At 35.3% G+C, this 20,117-nt stretch overlaps 1 protein-coding gene across 6 annotated transcripts in view; it reads left to right on the plus strand.

Annotated features, from left to right (window-relative positions):
* The window catches only part of CAB39L (calcium binding protein 39 like), a 120,466-nt gene that overhangs the window by 35,769 nt on the left and 64,580 nt on the right, over positions 1-20,117 (plus strand). For 4 of the 6 annotated variants that reach the window (XR_015767897.1, XM_028107373.1, XM_088021835.1 and 1 more), the window contains exon 3: positions 7,008-7,203. The exons of the other annotated variants lie outside the window; for them this stretch is intronic. The gene's annotated coding sequence lies outside the window, so the exon portion shown is untranslated. The remainder of the gene's footprint in view (positions 1-7,007; positions 7,204-20,117) is intronic. 6 annotated transcript variants of the gene reach the window in all.

Genomic DNA, 20,117 nt, shown 5'->3' on the forward strand with positions numbered 1-20,117 from the left:
GATGTAGGAAAAGGGTAGGTGTGGATGCTGAGCAACCAGGTTGAACTTTTTTATGGAATGGTTTTATATAATACACAAATGTAACTGAGTGAATCCAACTACATATGCTTTGAAGTTCAATCATAATGCAAAATAATCTCACCCAACATTTCACTTAATGACTCTTGCCTTGAAGTTGCTCTTTCATAGTGAGATTCTCACTTTGCTTTACAGACCTGTCAATCTCTTTGCACTAATGCTACACACTCAGAAGCCAAGCTGGTTAATAAGTGTACCCCATTCTTATGCATATGGTTATTAACAGTTGGTTACCTGAACTAGCAGCACCAAAGTCATTTTTCAGGTTTGATGTAGCTATTGAAAGAGAGGCCCAAGGGTTTCGCTTCTTTTGAGATCATGGGGACCAAGGCCATGTAATCTGTGCCACCATAGAGGAAGAGCCCAACTATGAATGAAGGAAGCACCAAAGAAAGCAATGCAAGGGGCTCCAATGACATTGTTTAAGCGTGGGCTTAAGTTAGCTTTGATCCAGGGTCTCTCAGCCTTGGTACTGTTGACATTTTGGGCTGGATAATTCTTTGTTAGGAGAGAGGATGTTCTCTGATTTTAAGATGTTCAGTAGCATCTCTGGCCTCTCCCCACTAAATGCTTCCCCAGCTGATAACCACTGATCTAACCCTAGGTTCTCTGGTTACATGATCCTTAAGTTCTGTTTTTGCTAAACTTATGTGCATTGGGTCTTTCACTTGCAGTCCGATTGTTTGTTAACTTTCTCCTATGGCTTCTCTATGTAAATAAAAACAAATGTATTCATTAAACATAAACAACTCTCTAAAACCAATAAAGTAAAATTAACAATAATTTAGTCCAATAGATACCACTAAATTGCCAATAAAGCATAAAAACATATATTTGTGTTTAGTATTTTACATGTTAGGATCTTGATATTTTTGAACATGATAAGCCAGTTTTTATGTCAATTATTGTTACTGTTGACGGTAAACTTTTTAAACCACCAATGTGTTATTTTGACGGACTAATCAATTTTTTAAAAAGATTTTATTTATTGGGATGCCTAGGTGGCTCAGTCAGTGAAGCATCTGCCTTAGGCTCAGGTCATGGTCTCGGGGTCCTGGGATCAAGCCCTGCATTGGGCTTTCTGCTCAGAGGGGAGTCTGTTTCTCCCTCTCCCTTTGTTGCTCCCCCTACTTGTGCTTTCTCTGTGTGTGTGTGCCAAATAAATAAATAAAATCTTTATTTTTATTAAATCTTTATTTTTAAAAGATTTTATTTATTTATTTGACACAGAGAGAGAGCATGGGGGAGGGGCAGAGGGAGAGAGAGAAGCAGACTCCCTGCCAAGCAAGGAGCTCTACTGGGGCTTGATCCCAGGATCCCAGCGTCCCAGGATCATGACCTGAGCCAAGGGCAGACACTTAACCAACTGAGCCACCCAGGAGCCCCTTGATGGACTAATCAATTTAATAATGTGCCTTAAAAAATTCTGTAACTAGTTACAATACTTAGAACTAGTGAAGTGATGCAGTAGATACATTTCAAGATGGAATCTAAGTGTTAGGGTACTCAATAATGTCAATATGACTGCTAAGGTGGAGGAGGTAATTTGGAATTCTGCATAGTTATACTATCACACATAGAGATAAATAATTTTTTCCACCACATTTTTGTATTTGAATTACTGTAGAATCATTGCTTATTAGTGTACCATGATGTCATTGGCCATAGCTTGATCTATATGTATCATTTACATTTTTAACTTTCTTCTGTGCTTTCTCAAGCAGACAGCTCCATGGAACTACATTACTTAAGGGTTGTTAAAGTCTCCATCTAATAATAAAACATTAAAATCTCATTCTATGGAAATTTCTCAATTGTGAATTAACAATGTAAAATAGAAGTTTTGATTTTGCAACAGCTAAACTAATTTAACATTTCGACGTTAGAACTCTCTAATGTAATGGTAGTCATGTATGCTTACCAGTACCTTACAAGTTAAATTAGCGGTTAACTGCCAAGAATTATTTAAACTTCATTTATTAGTTTTATTGTTAGAAATTTTGGCATTGTTATTTTGAATCTATATTAGATATATCGAAAGACAAACACATCATTGTGTTAATGTGAACCAAAATTTTTATGTAAGGGAAAATGAATATAAATTTTAAAAAAAGTAGAGTCGAAATTCTGTAATGATAAATTAGAATTGAAATATCAGTATAAACTAATGACTTTTTAAAACTTGTTTGCTACCTTTGATCACTGAAAGGTCTGGAAGCAGTGACATGTCAGTAGCAGTGAGTATGCCTGGGTACCCAAACCTCACTAAAAAGCACTAGGGCTCCCTGAGAAATGACTTATTCCAGATCTGGGACAGAGTAAATACAAAGTGAGGCTGGGACATTCTGTTGAACTAGAAAGCAATAAAAATTCAAAGATTAATGAAACTCTATCAAAAGGATGCAAGAAGTATCTTGAAAGGACTTCCACTGTCCAAATCTGGGAACATTTGCACATTTATTACAGATACCTCTTATATATCATTGCATATCCTCTAGGATTCACTTTTCTCATTTCAGCTGTGTGCAAACTCTTGTGTAGGCATAACCATACACTGCTTCATTTCCTGCTGTTCTGTAAGCCCCTTGCTTTTTGCAGTGTCCATAGGGAAGACTCACACATGTGCAACCTGGAAGTACAGAGGAGTTAAACTCAAGTGTTAGGGGAATTAATGACCTTTTGGGAAAGCCTTTGATCAGTGGAAAATGAAGCCAGTGGGTAAATTTTTCTCCTCCCTTTTCTCCTCCCACCTTAGTGGTGGTCCTGAAATGCAGCTTAAAGGGCTTCTAAGAGGTTCAGTCTGACAGATTAAACAGATGGCCAGCTTGGTAATGTATTGTCATATTGGCTCTCCCTCCTTTGGTTTATTCCGCTTGTCCCTCACTCCTGCTCATTGTAATTGGATTACTTTTATTGTATTTTTTTTAAAGATTTTATTTATTTACTTGACAGAGAGAAACACAGTGAGAGAGGGAACACAAGCAGGGGGAGTGGGAGAGGGAGAAGCAGGCTTCCCACCAAGCAGGGAGCCCGATGCGGGGCTCAATCCCAGGACTCTGGGATCATGACCTGAGCCGAAGGCAGACGCTTAACGACTGAGCCACCCAGGTGCCCCATAATTGGATTACTTTTAAAAATAATATTCCATAAGGCTTTTGCTTCAGATCCAACTTTTTTGGGGAACCCAAGCTAGAAGGATGGCATCAAAAAGAATAATGCCTGTAATTTATTGAAACATTGAATATATAAAGATTTATGAACCATTTTGAATGATATTCAAAAGCAGAGAAAGACTTACCAAAAATAATCTTTTATTTGCCATCATTGGAAGAGAATGTTACCAGCTGTTACTCTCAAAATTGGTAATTAAAGGAAGCCGTTATCATTCTTTTTCAATTAGAAGTCTAGTTGAGGAGAAGCTCTTCTCTACAAAACAAGTCAGCCAATATAGCAGAAAGAAGAACAGAATTTTTTAAATGACCAGTTTTTAACCCCTGATGAAATGATTGATTTAGGCAAGGATCATCAGTGAAGACTAAAATTCTTGGAGGAAGCGTTGGTGGAAAACTGCATATTTGCATGTTATGAACGATCACTCTATACCTTACTAGCTAGTCAAAAAGGAAAACAAGTCTTCTCAATAAATAAATTTGCTTTTAGTACCTTAACTCATAGAAATAGCTTATTTATTATTTATTATTTAAAAGGCTTATTGTATTTTCCTGGTTTTTTGCATGCCTAGTAATTTTTGACTGCATGCCAGACATTATGAGTTTTATGCTGTGTGCTAGATTTCTAAAAATGCCTTTAGATATTTTTGAATTCTACTCTAGGAGGCAGTTAATTTATTTGGAAAGAATTTTATCCTTTCTGGACTTAATTTGTAAAGTCTATAAGGAAGGACCAAACAACTTTTAATCTAGGGCTAATTTGGTCTCGCTGCCAAGGCAATATCTTTCAGAGTATTCAACCCAGTTTCCCATATATTATGAGATTTCTTCACTCTGGCTGTTGGGAACAAGAACTATTTCCAGTCCTGTGTGAATACTGCGAATTCTTCAGCCTGATTCCATTGGTTCTTTTCCTGTCTTTGGAGTTTTCTCACAGATGTGCTAATCAGTTCTCAGATGAAGAATTGAAGAGACTCCTCTGCTGATCTCTGGGACTCTTTGCAACTCTCCTCTCTGGTATTCTGCCCTGTGAATTTTAGTCAGATTGGCCTTCTTGAATTCTCAACCTTGTCTCTTTAACTCAGGAAGACTGCTACGCTCTGTTTGGACTCCCCTTCCTGCTCTGCAGCCTGGGGCAATAATCACCTTTTTTCCCTTTTCTCAGGGATTATTGGGCTGAGCTGCTTGGTGTCCAGTGTCTAAAAACCATTGTTTTATATATTTTGCCCAGTTTTTAAGTTATGTAAAACAGAAGAGTAAATTCAGTCCCTGTTACTTCATCATATCCTGAAACAGACTACAATCCACTATAATTGTACTTTTTAATTTTTCTTTTCAAATAATTTTTAGAAGAATGTACTTTTAAATTTTCAAGTATTAATAGGGTTGGTTAAAGCATATTTGCTTATATATTAAATATTTTTAAAATAACTTTTAGTTTTCTCATCTTGTTTTCAGAGGATGTAGCTTGTACCATTCCCCTTTGGAAATTTATTGATTTTTTTTTTTTGTGGGTTAATATATGGTCACTTTTTGTGATTTATTTGCATGCATTTAAAAAAGTGGTGTTTGGTAGAAATCAAATATAAACACATACAATCATGTGTCATCAGTCTTAGTGTATATTTTGAATACCTTGTCTTTATTTTGTGCCTTAGAATCATAGATTGATAATAACGTCTTCCAGTGTTAAAGTGACTTAAAAAAAATTAACCTTGTAGTTATTCTAAGCACCATCCTTACTAATTCTGAATTTCTTCAGGTATATCAGAACACTTTGAGTATAATCTTGGACTCAGGAAGATACAAGGCGCTTACTACTAATCACCCCCTGGTGATTTAAGATAATATCTGTTTAATATTTATTTTAAGTAGGAAATAAAACTCTAAGTTTTACGGAACTACAAATTAAAGGAATAATTGGCAGACTAATTTCTAGTCTTCTTTGGTGCCTATTTCTTAGGTGTTAAGAATTAAATCACCTTATAATATATTTAAGTTTTAAAAGTCTACTTTAGGGGCACCTGGGTGGCTTAGTCATTTAAGCACCTGACTCATGATTTAGGCTCAGGTCACGATCTTGGATTGTGAGCTGACCCCTCATCCGGCTCCCAGCTCTGGGCTCCGGCGCGGTGTGGAGTCTGCTTGAGATTTCACTTGAGATTCCCTCTGCCCCTCTCCCCCCACCTCATGATCTCTCTCCCTCTCTTTCTCTCAGTAAATAAATAAAATCTTTAAAAATAAATAAATAAAAGTCACTTTAAATGAACCACCTTAAGTACATATTTTTAAATAAATATATGTGTATATTAGGGAATATATATTAAACACATGATATATAGATTAAGAAATAAAGCCAAGCTTTATTTATTTGCTTGTTTTTCTTAAGGGTAGTAACCAATTATTTATAGATTTTTGCCTTGCACTTTATTTAAGCTTATATTCTTAGGGATGCTTTAGTTCTGCAGAGAATAAGACTAAAACATAATAGGTCTAACTTCTATCAGTTCTGTAATTGAGAGATCTGTCATCAGAAGAGGAGCCTGAGAATTTTGATTGGAAATAGATAGTGGGAGACTGAGAACCTGAAAGTCTTTGGGGCTATGGGACTGGAACAGAAAGCTGTAAAGCAGGCTCTGACCAGCATTCTCACAGGGTCAGCATGTATTCCAAGCTGAGTACATTGCCTCCTAATTCCAGAGAATTCTACAAATGCCATCTAAGCCCGTCGTCACCAACCATCCCACTCAGTTTTCTACCTAATTCCTCATTCTCAAATTTTTCAGAGATCCATAATTTTAAGATATTTTGCTTTATAATTAATTATACATGTGTAATAATGAAAAAAGTTTTTTTAATACTCCTAAGCCTTTTAAATTCTCACTGAAGAGGTATTATGCATCCTGACCAATGTTTGTGTGTGTGTATGTGGAGAGAGGAGGACTTCTAAACAAAGTAATCATATTTGGTTTGCACATAAATAGTATAAGCTGCTCTACTTGATATTTTTGGTGTCAGTATTTTTCTATGTTCTTTGTAATTTTCCCTTTTATAACTGCAAATGTTGGATCTAAGTTTCAAAATATGCCATATTTTAAAATACATTAAACTTTCACACACTTAAATTATAAATACTTTAATTTTAAAATCTTGCTTTTTGAAATCTGAAGATTAAATTCGTGGTACTTAAATATTTCCTTGCTACATTTTTATTATGATTGGGAATCAGCATCTTCTGAGAAACTAACATATTAGTAAATGAAGCCATTATTATCACTATCAACACACCTTTGTTAGAAACTTTTATTTACATTTTTAAAAAGCATTGTCAGGCCATTTTAATCTGTGGACCAAACTCCATACATGAGCAACTATAGGACTGAGAGGGAAAAATACGGTGAGAAGAATATTGTGTTTATCCCTAGACGTTTTTGGGGGGAGGGAGAAAGATTTCCAGTTTGCCTCAGCTTAATTGCTTTACACACATTCTTGTGACGCACAATTGGGAGGGAGGAAGAAAAAGAGGGAGCTGTTACTGTGTGGTATGTATCTAAAAGAGAGCGTTTGAGAGGGAGAGGAGAGAGCAGAAGCAAGCTGGTCTGACCAGAAACAGAACTGCCTGTGACAGATTAAGAGACAGGCAAGGCTTGGAATCTGAGAGCAAGCAAAGAGAGTGGAAATTTACAGCTGCCCTGTGCGAGTGTTCAAGTGATCATTTTCTGCTAACGTTTTCCCGGTGGTAACTGTTACTCTTCAAAGAGAGAGAAAAAGTCAAGGCGGGATTGTGGAAACTCCTCTCTGCAGCAGTTTGGTAACAGGAGGCACCGTCTGTTAAACAGAAGATAAAACTACTTCATGTAAAGTGCTTTGAGCCCAAGAGAGAGCTGTCTTCAGCACCTCACCATGTGTCTACTTTTTGTTGCTTAAACAAGCCTGGACATTTCTATAACATTCGGTAAGTATCAGCCAGGTTATCTATCCCAGTTCATAGAAATGGAATTAATATGGTAAACTTCAGTTTTCATTGAGGTTTTATAGTTATGGCTTATATATTCATTTTAAATCATGTTGTTACCTTGTTTCTTTGTGCATGATGAACTGCTGTTACTAGGAGAGGTTTAAAAAAAACAACAACTACAAAACAATACTTCTCTGTTGCCTAAGGCACTTGAACCATTACCAACTATTCTGTCCATGGAATATCTTATTTTGGAAATGGGTTTTTATTTACAAAGAATTTCCAAAAATAAAATAGTGGCAGTATACTATTTTTCATGTTTCCTTTTCAAAGGCATGAAAATTCAAAAGTTACCTCTGTCTATTGTCAGATTTAAAATTATCGTTGTGATGTTTGGTATTCTCAATTATTATAAGTTATACCATTCTCTCATAATTCAAATAGAAGTGTTAATGAAACCATTAATTAAAAGGACATATAATTTAAACATTGAATGCTTCTGTTAGATCCAATAAGTGACACATGATTTTTTCAAAGTTCTGTAATGAATATAAAAATTAGATAATTTACATATCAAATTTACCATTTGATACAAAATGAATGTACATGGATTTCAAATTAAGGATTCAAACAGTTATTTTGTTCTTATAGCTGATACCAGCCTCTCATATAACCTTGTTTTTCTGCTAAAGAACTGTTATAGCCAGATGCATATATGTATGCAAGCAATACAGCAGAGAAAAGAAAAATAAACTTGTAAAATATGTATTCACATTCCAAGAGAAACTTGATTTGTATAGTATTAACAAAGGACATTGTATACTAATTTTTTATGTCTTTTTAAAGGCATCAGTGGAAGACACATAATCATTCCTCTGTGGGAGGAGGGAAATATATATTGTTAGCTGCTAAACTGAGTCACTGCATAGAGATGTACCATTCTAAGCAGTTTCTAATTTACTCTCTGCCAGCATAAAAAAATATGTCCTTAGTTAGTGATTCAAGTGAATCTTTTAAGGCAGAACAACTTAACTGAAATGAAAACTTCAAGAGAGTGTCAGTAAACATATCGAAAGGGTTTATACCCTGGACATAATATATAAAATGGCTGTATTTCCTCTATGTGTACAGAAGCCTGTAGAACAGGTTTTGTTTTGTGGGTTTTTTTGTTTTTTTTTTTTAATGCCTTTCACCTATGTATAAGAAGAAACTCAGCTGGTCTTGGGAAAGCTTTTCCAGACCAATATCTTACACTTAAAGTCAAAAGTAAATAAAATAAAGATAATATCACAAACCAACTTTTCTTCTTTGCAGAAGTTCCTATACTCGGTCTTAGACCAATGGAAGATTTGCACACAGCTTCACAATTATCTGAATAATTTTCTTATTTTAAACTATTAAGTCATTGGTATTACCTTAGTGGTGGCATCATTTCTTAAGCCCATAGGAATGTAAATATGACAGTAAAGAATAAGTCATTCCCAGTTTACAAATGTTTTGTACTTCAGAGGTTATTGTGAGTGGGTGGTTGGGAATTTGGGACCTATTTTCCCTGGAAAATAATTTAACAAATGATTGTTTGACTTTTATTATAGCCAAAGAATTATTTTAGTCACACTATAGAAAAACCATTGCCACCCTGAAAGATAGTAGGAAACCAATTCTAGTAACGAAACCAAATGTAAAAACAATTATGTTAAATAAAACATTTTTATTTATCCTAGATATTAATGCTTGAAGAAAAGCAAATTTAATGAGATGGATGGGTTTTTGGAAGGATGCTTATAAACAGGATTTCTAGGTACTTTAAAGAGCTTGCAAGGTTGATTGCACACCCTGTATGAGATCTAATCTCATGTTACAATTCGTGATTTTTATTTTCCTTGCTCTAGGCCTATTTCTAGCCATTGCTTTTATGTTTATCACCCATTTCTGAAGTCTAGTCCAGTGGCACATAAGTAGGTACCTAATAAATAGTTACTAGATGAGGACTAAACTTTTTCTTTGGCTCAAAAAAGCAGAAACTGAGTCATTTTTCTGAGATGTCCAAAAAAGGAAAGGGGTTTAGGGGCACGTGGTTTTGATTATGAGAAAGATACGGATTGACTGAATTGTGAGACACAAACAAAGCAATAGAAGTGCAGAATCGGCCTAACTATTAAGAGAAAAAGGGAAGACCTTGGTATGACTTGGTGGCATCCCGAATGAGCAGGGATGGTGATGAGGGAGGCAGTTTACAAGCTTGGTATCTTGAGTACATGCGACATTCTGAAGTAAGGTGTCAACTTTATGTATTTGCATAAGTGTGCTCAGACCCCTATGAAGAAATGTGGCCTATTTGGAAAACTGAAATTAGGTCTATCTAAATTAAGTTTAGTTACAGTGGTCCTAAAAATTTCTCTAAAGTACTCTAGTACAAAATGTAAAAGTTGGTAATGTAATAAACATATGTAATGAAATAATAGAATAAATGCAGAGTACACTTATACTAGATGATTTTTAGTGGCAGAAAAACTTCCATTTGATCAAGAAATACGTTTTGTTCTATTTCAAAACTATAATCCTTGTCTTAATAACAATAACAATATCTAACCAAAATTTGATGACTCTTATGTATAATATGTATGTGCTTATAGGAAAGACTAAAAAAAAGTGAATTTTGTGCTTCCTTTGATAATTCTGTTGTGAAGAATAACCATTTGTGAATTTCAGTGATATCTGATGCTTTGATTACAGTACTGGTTTTTGAGAACACTGACCTAGCTTCAGACCTCTGCTATAAATTGAGATTGTGAAATTCTAATCTAGAATTATCACTCATTGACAATCACTAATAGTTAGTAGATGTAGAAAATTTTAGCTCTGACAAGTGACTGGAGCTGTCAGCAGAATCACTATGAACCTAATGAATGGAGTTACTGGTGATTTTTCCTGGAATAGTAGTCTAGTATTATTTATAATTATAATTATGTAATTATTTATGTCTAGTATTATTTATAACAACAAATAAATTAGCAGTTGTATGTCTTCCTAACTTCATGTACTAATTCTACTTTTAAATTATTTCACTAGTTACAATACATTAGAATTCAGGAGTAGTTCCCAAGGACATGGGTTTCTCTTCTTATAAAAGAGTTTTTATTCCGACGTAAGTCTTACCGAGGCTTCCAGATGAATGACGATGCATTAAAACTTCTCACAAGTTTTCTATTTCTATGTAAATTGTCCATTTTTAGTAAAGATCTCCTTCACACTGTATTAATAAAACTTATAAAAACAAAATCATTCTTAGTCATTTTGAACTAAGAAAAAGAATGATCAGCGAAAGTCCTTATTTATACTTTATTGTCTACAGATTTTCACTCATTTCTATAGGTTTTCTAGTGAAATATTTAATTGTGGTGCCTTCTAATTATATTTAGCATATGTATCTAAAAATAGAATCATTGGGGTGCCTGGGTGGCTCAGTTGTTAAATGGCTGCCTTTAGCTAGGTCATGGTCTCAGGGTCCTGGGATCGAGCCCCATATCCGGCTCCCTACTCAGTGGTGAGTCTGCTTCTCTCTCTGCTGCTCACTCGCTCGTGCTCTCTCTCTCTCTCTCAAATAAATAAATAAAATCTTAGAAAAAATAGAATCATTAAAGGATAGAAGACATTGATTGGATGATACTTTGACATATATGCTCTATAACAGATTTGGTGTCATAACATGTATAACTAGAATGATGTGCTTTGTAATTTATTATCTCTGTGAAGGCATTTCTAAATTCTGACATTGTCAGTGGGGGGAGAGGTGACTACTTGGATATCACAAATATGGTAGAACCTGTAGGTATACTTTTTCAGTTTTAAAATATACCTTAAATCAAATGCACCCATTTATTTATTTATTTATTTATTTATTTATTTATTTATTTATTTAAAGATTTTACTTATTTATTTGACAGAGAGAAACACAGTGAGAGAGGGAACACAAGCAGGGGGAGTGGGAGAGGGAGAAGCAGGCTCCCCACTGAGGAGGGAGCCCGATGCGGGGCTCCATCCCAGGACCCTGGGATCATGACCTGAGCCGAAGGCAGATGCTTGATGACTGAGCCACCCAGGCACCCCTAAATGCACCCATTTAAAGAGAATAGTTTAATGAATATTGACAAATATATACACTAATGTAACCTGCATTTCATTAGTTTTTTAAAAATGAATCTTACAGGCCCAATTATCTGCCACAGATGCACTTTGATTATATCATTTCTATCTGTGAGCTCTATTTGGAATGCAGATAAAAGAATGGTGATTCCTGAACTTTTGTGATTTTTTTTAATGTAGTGCTAAGTTTATTTTAATTTTTTTTAGTTTAAGAGAAGGTACTTATGCCTTAAGTTTAAATTAGAAGCTCCAAGAAAATTTTGGAAATGTTCCTCTCTCATTCATTGTTGATTGTATAATAAACTTATGTGGAAGGGAAGAAGGCTCATTTTTGAGTTGGGTTTGTTACAGTGAGTTAGAAGTTTGGTTACTTTTTTTTTTTTTAAAGATTTTATTTATTTATTTGACAGAGAGAGACACAGTGAGAGAGGGAACACAAGCAGGGGGAGTGGGGGAGGGAGAAGCAGGCTTTCTGCTGAGCAGGACCCCAGGACCCCAGGATCATGACCTGAGCTGAAGGCAGATGCTTAACTACTGAGCCACCCAGGCACCCCCAAGTTTGGTTACTTTTATAGTTTTACCTATGGAAATCTTGAGATTTTTCTTGGCTTCAGAGATAAATTTCTCACTCTCTTAAACTTTTGTGGGAAACCTTTGAAATTAGAACTATTTTTGAACAGTACAATTGGAGGTTAAACATAAAGGCCTGGAAATACTCATTAGCCATTTAGAGATAGACATTTATTTTCTTTAAATATTTTAAGAAATAAAAACAAGGGAATTGAATGTCCCAAATGACCTTTTCTCCTAGCTTCCCTTTTCCTCTTCCCCTATAAACACTCCTCTGCACTTATGTCACTGAACATATTCAGATGACTCACTCGAGTGATTGAATTTGGGCCATCTTTAATGACGCTCACACATAAGTTAGGAATATGAAATATTTTACTGTGTATTAGAAAAGGGAATGCTGCCAAAATCTACTACAAAGTCTACGGGTCCTGAGTTCCCTGGGAGCAGAGCTGAATAATTTTTTTTTGGCTTTCTCTCCAGATTCTGAGCCAAGTTCTACTCTTTATGAAATTTCATAGCCAAAGTAACAGAAATCATATTTGTTTGACTAATGCTTTGAAAAGACATGGTGATCAGATATTCCACAGTTTGAACTTTAAACACAGTTGTTTAGTCATTAAAAATATTTATGAGAAGGTGTTTCCATTATAAAAGCATTTGCATGGCCTATTAAACAAAGTTCAGAAAAAAAAAAAACCCAGAAAATTTGAAGGAAAAAGAAAGTTTAGCATCCATAAGCCAATTACCAAGAGACAGTCACCATTAACTTTTGTAAATTATTTTTTCTATGCATAGGTTTTGTGTACTTGTGTTTTGTTTGCTTTTAAATAGTTTTATAGTATGGAGTAATGTTTTTAACAACATTTCCATTTTATTTCACATTCTTTGCAAACATTTTCATAGCCAAAGACTGCATTTCATCAAATCTAAGAAGCCATTGGCTCTAAGTCATATACTTTGTATAGCACTAAGAAAGAAAGAAAAAACTTGCTAACTAAGGTAAAATCCCCTCAGTTGTAAGAAACACCTAAATTTCAGGGATGGTAAAATGTTTTTAAAAATGTTACAAAGATGGGCGCCTGGGTGGCTCAGTTGGTTAAGCGACTGCCTTCGGCTCAGGTCATGATCCCCGAGTCCCGGGATCGAGTCCCACATCGGGCTCCCTGCTCAGCAGGGAGTCTGCTTCTCCCTCTGACCCTCTCCCCTCTCATGCTCTCTCTCTATCTCATTCTGTCTCTCAAATAAATAAGTAAAAAATCTTAAAAAAAAACTTATTTATTAAAAAAAATGTTACAAAGATAACCGTTATTTTAGTTTATTTTGTTGAGACAGATTGCCAGAAACAAGAATTACTACTAAATCAGAGGTTGTGAACATTTAAGGGTTCTGGATCCATATTCTAAATTAATGTCCAAGTAATATTCCCATCAGTATAAGCCAGAGGGAATGGAATCAGGGAGATGTACCAAGGGGGTTACTTCGGTTGTTTTTTGTGTTTTGGCCTGGGTGGTAAATACACAGGAACTTGTTATGCTGTTCTCTATTTCTTCTATATGCCCCATATATTTTTGTTTTTGTTTTTGTTTTTTTTTAAAGATTTTATTTATTTGAGAGAGAGAGAATGAGAGATAGAGAGCACGAAAGGGAAGAGGGTCAGAGGGAGAAGCAGACTTCCTGCTGAGCAGGGAGCCCGATGTGGGACTTGATCCCGGGACTCCGGGATCATGACCTGAGCCGAAGGCAGTCGCTTAACCAACTGAGCCACCCAGGCACCCTGCCCCATATATTTTAATTAAATTAAAATACCTAAGGGAAAAGTCCTATTGAAGCATTTTGATTAACTTGATGGTGTCACAATCCACTTGTGAGCCAACTGCTGTAGCCAGGGCAGTGGAAGGAATACTCTGGCTATGCCTGGGTCATGTTCCCACTCTTTGGGTGGGGTGGGATGGGAAGTAGAGCAGACAAGTCTATCACGATGAGAAACAGGGACCAAATAGCTACCAGAGATATTCTTTTTCTTTTACTTTTCTGATTCAGTTAATTTCTGCTTCTATAATGCTATTATTTCCATCCTTCTTTTCTTGGAGACTTTTGGGGTGGTTTCCTTTTTAACTTGAATTCTTACTTATTTTTATCCCCTATGAATTAATGATAATTGTAGATTCTCACCCTCCCACATGTCCTACCAACAATATCAAGGCTTCCTTTCAAGAATTATTTCTAATTTTTAGCATTTATTTTTTGAACTCTTGTGGGTTTGATTCCATCTCTTCTTTTTATAAAATGTTTAGTAAGCATACATAATCTGTTTACACATAAATATGTTGGCTATAGATTCAATTATGAGGCTATAGACTCTCTTTCAGAACTCTGTAGGTTTTCTCTTTGTTCTGATGACATTTAGTTTTATGGAAGTTCAAAGGCAACTTGATTTTTATCCTTTGTTGTTGTTAAGGTCATTTTGTAGGAATGAGCTTTGACAGTATAATGTTTGTTTCTTTTAAAAGCCACAAGACATTGAATTTAGGGGGTCACCATTAATCTCAACTAGAAGAGCTCTTTAAGTGACTAGGTTTAGATCTTTTTTCTGCTTAAGCTGTTACATCTCTGTTGCTTCTGCTTCATTTTTTAGATTTTTCATTCTTGTTGGCTTCCTCCACCTCCTCCCATTGTTGTGATGCCTGTTTTTATAGGATAACTTTATCTTTTCCATATCTCTGTAATATAAATATTTATAGGTGCTCAGTAAATATTTTTTGAATGAATAAATGTAGCCTGATTTATTTTTTTACCTTTCAGTTATCCTTAGTCAATTTTCCATGGGGTCATTTCTGCTCTATGAAGATTTGGATTACCGTGCTGTATTTGGGGTGTTATCTGTGTATGTGTGTATATGTATTGGTTTTTGATCTTTTATCTGGGCCAGCTTTTAGTTTAAGTCCTTTTCTTTTTTTGTCAGTTATGTCTGTTCTGTCTCTTACAGAGAACTAATTTTGAAAGCAACCTTTCGTAAGTCCACAAGGCATTTCTCCTCTTTCTTGGGCTGCTCTTTCTCTCTCTTTTTTTTTAAATAGAACCTACATTATTTGTTGTTTATTCTGTTTACTCACGCTTGAAAATGGAAAAGTACAACAGGGTAGTGTCAGTCCTTGGACATTTGTTTGCTGCATGGCCCACTGTCCACGCTACGCTAGAGGGCATGTTGGTATGCACAGCCTACATAGTTTTCAGTCTCTAAGAGGCATTCCTCTAGTGTCAGTCTGTTGGACTTAATATGGCATATTCTCCTGTCCCTGCTTCCCGCTTTGCTGAATATAACATATATTCTAAAAAATCTGAAGTAGACTTTATGGAAAAATTCCTACTACCCTTTATCCCCAGAAGGCACCATTTTCAGGACTCTGCCATTCCATTTGTCTCTACCCTTCAGCACTTTATCTTTGGCCATGATAGAAGGATTTCAAGATTTAGAATGGATATGGACCAGTGATGACTCACTTGAAGCTCACTGTATATAACCTAGCTAATATCAAAGGGTGATGCTCTTTCCTTAAGAACCCACCCTTACAGTATGGAGGTTCCTCAAAAAAATTAATAATAGAACTATGATATGATCCAGCAGTTCTACTTCTGGATATTTATCAGAAGAAAACAAAAATATTAATGTGAAAAGATATATGCACCCCCATGTGGAAAGAACCTAAATGCCAATCAATAGATGAATGGATAGGGGCACCTGGGTGGCTCAGTTGGTTGAGCAACTGCCTTCAGCTCCAGTCATGATCCTGGAGTTCTGGGATCAGTCCCGCATCAGACTCCCCGCTCAGCGGGGAGTCTGCTTCTCCCTCTGATCCTCCCCTCTCTCATGCTCTCTCTTGCCCTCTCTCATTCTGTTTCTCAAATAAATAAATATAATCTTAAAAAAAAGAACAGATGAATGGATAAAGAAAATGTGCTTTGTATGTATAATTCTCTGATAAATATTAATTCACTCATAAAAAAGAATGAAATCTTGCCATTTGTCGATATGGATGGACCTTGAGGACATTATGCTAAATGAAATAAGTCAGACAGAGAAAGAAAAATATTGTATGAGCTCACTTATAAATGGAATTAAAAAAAATAAGCTCATAGAAACAGAGACCAGATTGGTGGTTGCCAGAGGGAGGTAGGGGTTGGGGTGGGTGAAATGGGTCAGGAGGGTCAAAAAGTACAAAGTTCCAGTTATAAAAAAATAAGTCATGGGGATGCAATAAATAAAATAAGATAACTAAACTAGTATTAATGTAAATATAATGTATTTGGACTTTCCCAAAATATTTGACAGATTTGTTTTGATATCTTCATAAATGAAATGGAAGAATGAGTTAAATGATATGACTAGGTGAATTCACAGTTAGTTAAATTTTTTTAAAAAAGAATCCCCTCGATTTATAGATAGAACAAATGACACCCAGACAAGGGTGATAATTTCTGAATCACAGTGGTCAATTACCAACTCAGAACCAGATGGGGGTTTAAGTACCTTGTATTGTTTAGTAGGTAGTGCTGAGTGCCAGTTGGCTCATTTTTTAAATGACTAATGGCGTAAATGTGATTGGGGTGGATGCACATGCAAGTATCCTCCATGGTTGACCAGGGAGTAGGAAGGGCAGCCCCGGGTTTGAGGGTAATACAGGAATGTTTTCAGTCTGGGGTGGGGTGGGGCTGGTTATGGTCCGAGGAGAACAGAGCAGTTAGGAGAGTTTTGCCTTAATTTATAGGGGATCAGGGGCTGGAACTGCATACTCTGAAATATAGGTCTTGATTTCCCTCATAATATGGATCCCAGAATTGAAGAATAATGATCTATGAAATTTTATTTTATTTTTTTTAAGATTTTATTTATTTATTTGACAGAGAGAGAGACAGTGAGAGAGGGAACACAAGCAAGGGGAGTAGAAGAGGGAGAAGCAGGCTTCCCGCTGAGCAGGGAGCCTGATGCGGGGCTTGATCCCAGGACCCTGGGATCATGACCCAAGCCGAAGGCAGACGCCCAACGACTGAGCCACCCAGGCGCCCCGATCTATGAAATTTTAAAAATTACTAAACTAATTTTATATTATAGTTATTATAGTAAATAGATATACTTAAAATATGAAAATAACAAATTCAAAAAAGGAGTACTGTATTGAGAGGCATTATACTGTGTGTTTTCCCCTCTGTTATATAATCCAATTGCCCCCAAAATGTTTACTTTCTCTGTTTAATAATAAGCTCCAAAGAGCAAGGATTGTATTTTTCTTGTTCATGGCTCTATCCCAAGTATTTAGCAAGGTGCCCGCGCTTAGTGCTTACTCAGATTGTTTGTTCAATGAATAAGTGAATGAATAAATGAACAAATCAACGGGCAAATAAAAAGTTGGGAGACAGCAATCCGGGAAATGGTGGCTAACTACCATGTTAACATGGTAGTCCTGAAAACCTTTGTGATATTACCAGAATTAACATTAGAATTAGCTTGATACAGTGAGAACTGAGCAGAGCAATAGTTAATAGACAAAAATCATGTCATATCATATATATGATACCATATTCTTATTTGCACTCTATTTTGATGTCAGGGAGCATTTAGTTGAAATTCTCAGTCGATTATCTTTTCCTTAGTGCAGTAGAACTATGTGAAGAAATAGAACAATTACACAAATGCACTTAGCCTTTAAAAAAAACTTTTAATGCTAAGTACTTGAACATTAAATATTTAACCTTCAAAGAATAAATGTATATTTTTTAAAAGAAAAAATGTGTAAGTGATTCAAGGACCATATGTGTCTAGGACACTTAATTAAGACAATATCATGTCTCAATTACTCTGACTTTCTCTTTTGTGAAATAATTTATTCATTATATCATAGAACTTTTTGTAATAATAGCAGCTAAACATTATAGAGTACTTTACTTATACAAGGCCCTGTGCAAGGTGCTCTACTTACCTTTAATCTTCACAACCCTGAGAGGGAGATGTTATCGTCTCCATTTACAGATGGGATCACAGAGCCTTAAGGGGATCACATCCTGTGCCCAAGATCACTTAGGTAAGAAGCAACAGTTTGCTTGCTCTGCCCAACTATCTAATGATTGTTTCAGCACCCACCCTACTTCCACATTACATATACTTTTAAATATACTCTACCTTCATTTATTTATGTGTAGAGCTGACTACTAAAGAAAAATCTAGTGTGTCTTTATAATTTTATTCTTGAATTTTATAATGGTACATGATACAATGTTCTTCTGACTCTCTTTTTTGCACCTGACACTACCCACTGAGAATCATTGTGATCTTCACATGCTTTATCTTTGAATGCTCTGTCAACTTTCAGTATCCACTTTAGAGGCTGACTGGGGTCTCTTAAGTTGTTTTTCAAACTTATCCTTGCCCCGAGAGTGGACAAGTTCCCCTCCCACTTAGTCTCCCCACACTGGGGAGTTGAGGCACCTCTATCGAAAACAGCATTTCTTCTGAAAACAAGAATTTGAGTCTTTTGTTTTATCATCAAAATTCACACTAACCATTTTGATTTCTACTTCATAACATATATATGTCCTATTGGAATTCTTGATTACAAACAAATACTGAAGGAATTTATTGGAAGGACATAAGGTAGCTCACAGAATGACAGAAGTTCTAGGGAACCAGTTTGGGAAATAGGAATCTAGGGGGATTAGAGATTTAGAACCATAGCAATGGTTATACCACAGGAATAGCTAGGTAGAGTGCTGCTATCCACTAGTGTGCACATTTGTGTATACACATTTGTATAATATCTGCCATTGACTAATTGCATCATTGTTAATCAGAAAAATATTTGAAAAAATGGAATTAACCCAAAAGTCCATCAATAGGGTATTGGTAAAATAAATTATATAGTAATTTAATAAGAAATTGCCACATAATGATTATATGATGTATCTGTATAATAGAATACTATATTGTATACAATTATTGTAGTAGATCTAAATGTATACTCATAGAATGGTATTCAAGATATAGAAAGTGGGAAAAAGTTACAAAATACTATGTTTACTATTATTCTATTTTTCTTTTAAAATATATCTAATTTTATATGTGTGAAAAAATTCAGGAGGAACATATACCAAACTGATATATTTGTTATCTCTGAGCAGTTGGTTAATGGAAGACTTTGATTTATTATATCATGTTTCTGTAGTGTTTGAAATATTTTTGCCAATAACTGTAAAGTACACAAATATGCCTCTCCTAACTAGAGACTTCAATTATGATTTTCTCCCTAAATACTTCCATTACAGTAGGGCAGTGACAGCCACATTCAGCTTTCTCTGCTCTACGTAAATAGATGTTCTCAGAAACAAGAATTAACACTCCTTTTCTTCACTCTCCTCACCCTCTGCCATGATAGTCTTTATTTCCTCAGTGAGTATGGCCAGCTGAATGTTTGAAGAGTAAATAAAGAACAGATTAGATTTTAAATAATTTTACATTGCGATTTTGTGATTGTAGCATTAAATATTGCCTTACCACAGGATGTGGGTCCTAATCTCACTTTTGTTTTACATGTTTTATTTTATCTAACACCATCGTTATTGTCAGGTTGTCAGCATCAGCAGCATCACTTCCATTGGTTAAAAATTCTAGTTTTAAATGTAAGCTTATTCTCTAAAAGTACTCCTTTCCCATTGGGATTCTTTTTCTAATCCTTGTATTTGTATTGTAGAAAAAATTTCAAACTTTGAGTAAAAACTTTCAGGCAAAGTTTTTAAAATATCTTTCTTAAAATATTTATATATATTTAAATTTGGTGTAAAACGGGATGAAACTCATTTTAGTTTGAGCACTATTAATGTTTCAACTTACTGAATTAAGGTTATTGAAAACATATAAGACATTTTGGTATAACAGTTTAATCCCGTTAAGCGTTAAATTCGTTGCAAACTGGTATAGCCACACTGGAAAACAGGTCGGAGATTCCTCACAAAGTTGAAAATAGAACTACTCTACAATCCAGCAATCACACTACTAGGTATTTACCCAAAGAATATAAAAAGACTAATTCAAAGGGATACATGCACCCCGATGTTTATGGCAGCATTATCAACAATAGCCAAACTATGGAAGCAGCCCAAGTGTCCATCAATTGATGAATGGATAAAGATGTGGTGTATGTACA

The sequence above is a fragment of the Eumetopias jubatus genome, unplaced genomic scaffold (genome assembly GCF_037043125.1).
Source record: "Eumetopias jubatus isolate StellerSeaLion01/CBP00866 unplaced genomic scaffold, mEumJub1_p1.0 scaffold_3, whole genome shotgun sequence".
NCBI lineage: Eukaryota > Metazoa > Chordata > Mammalia > Carnivora > Otariidae > Eumetopias > Eumetopias jubatus.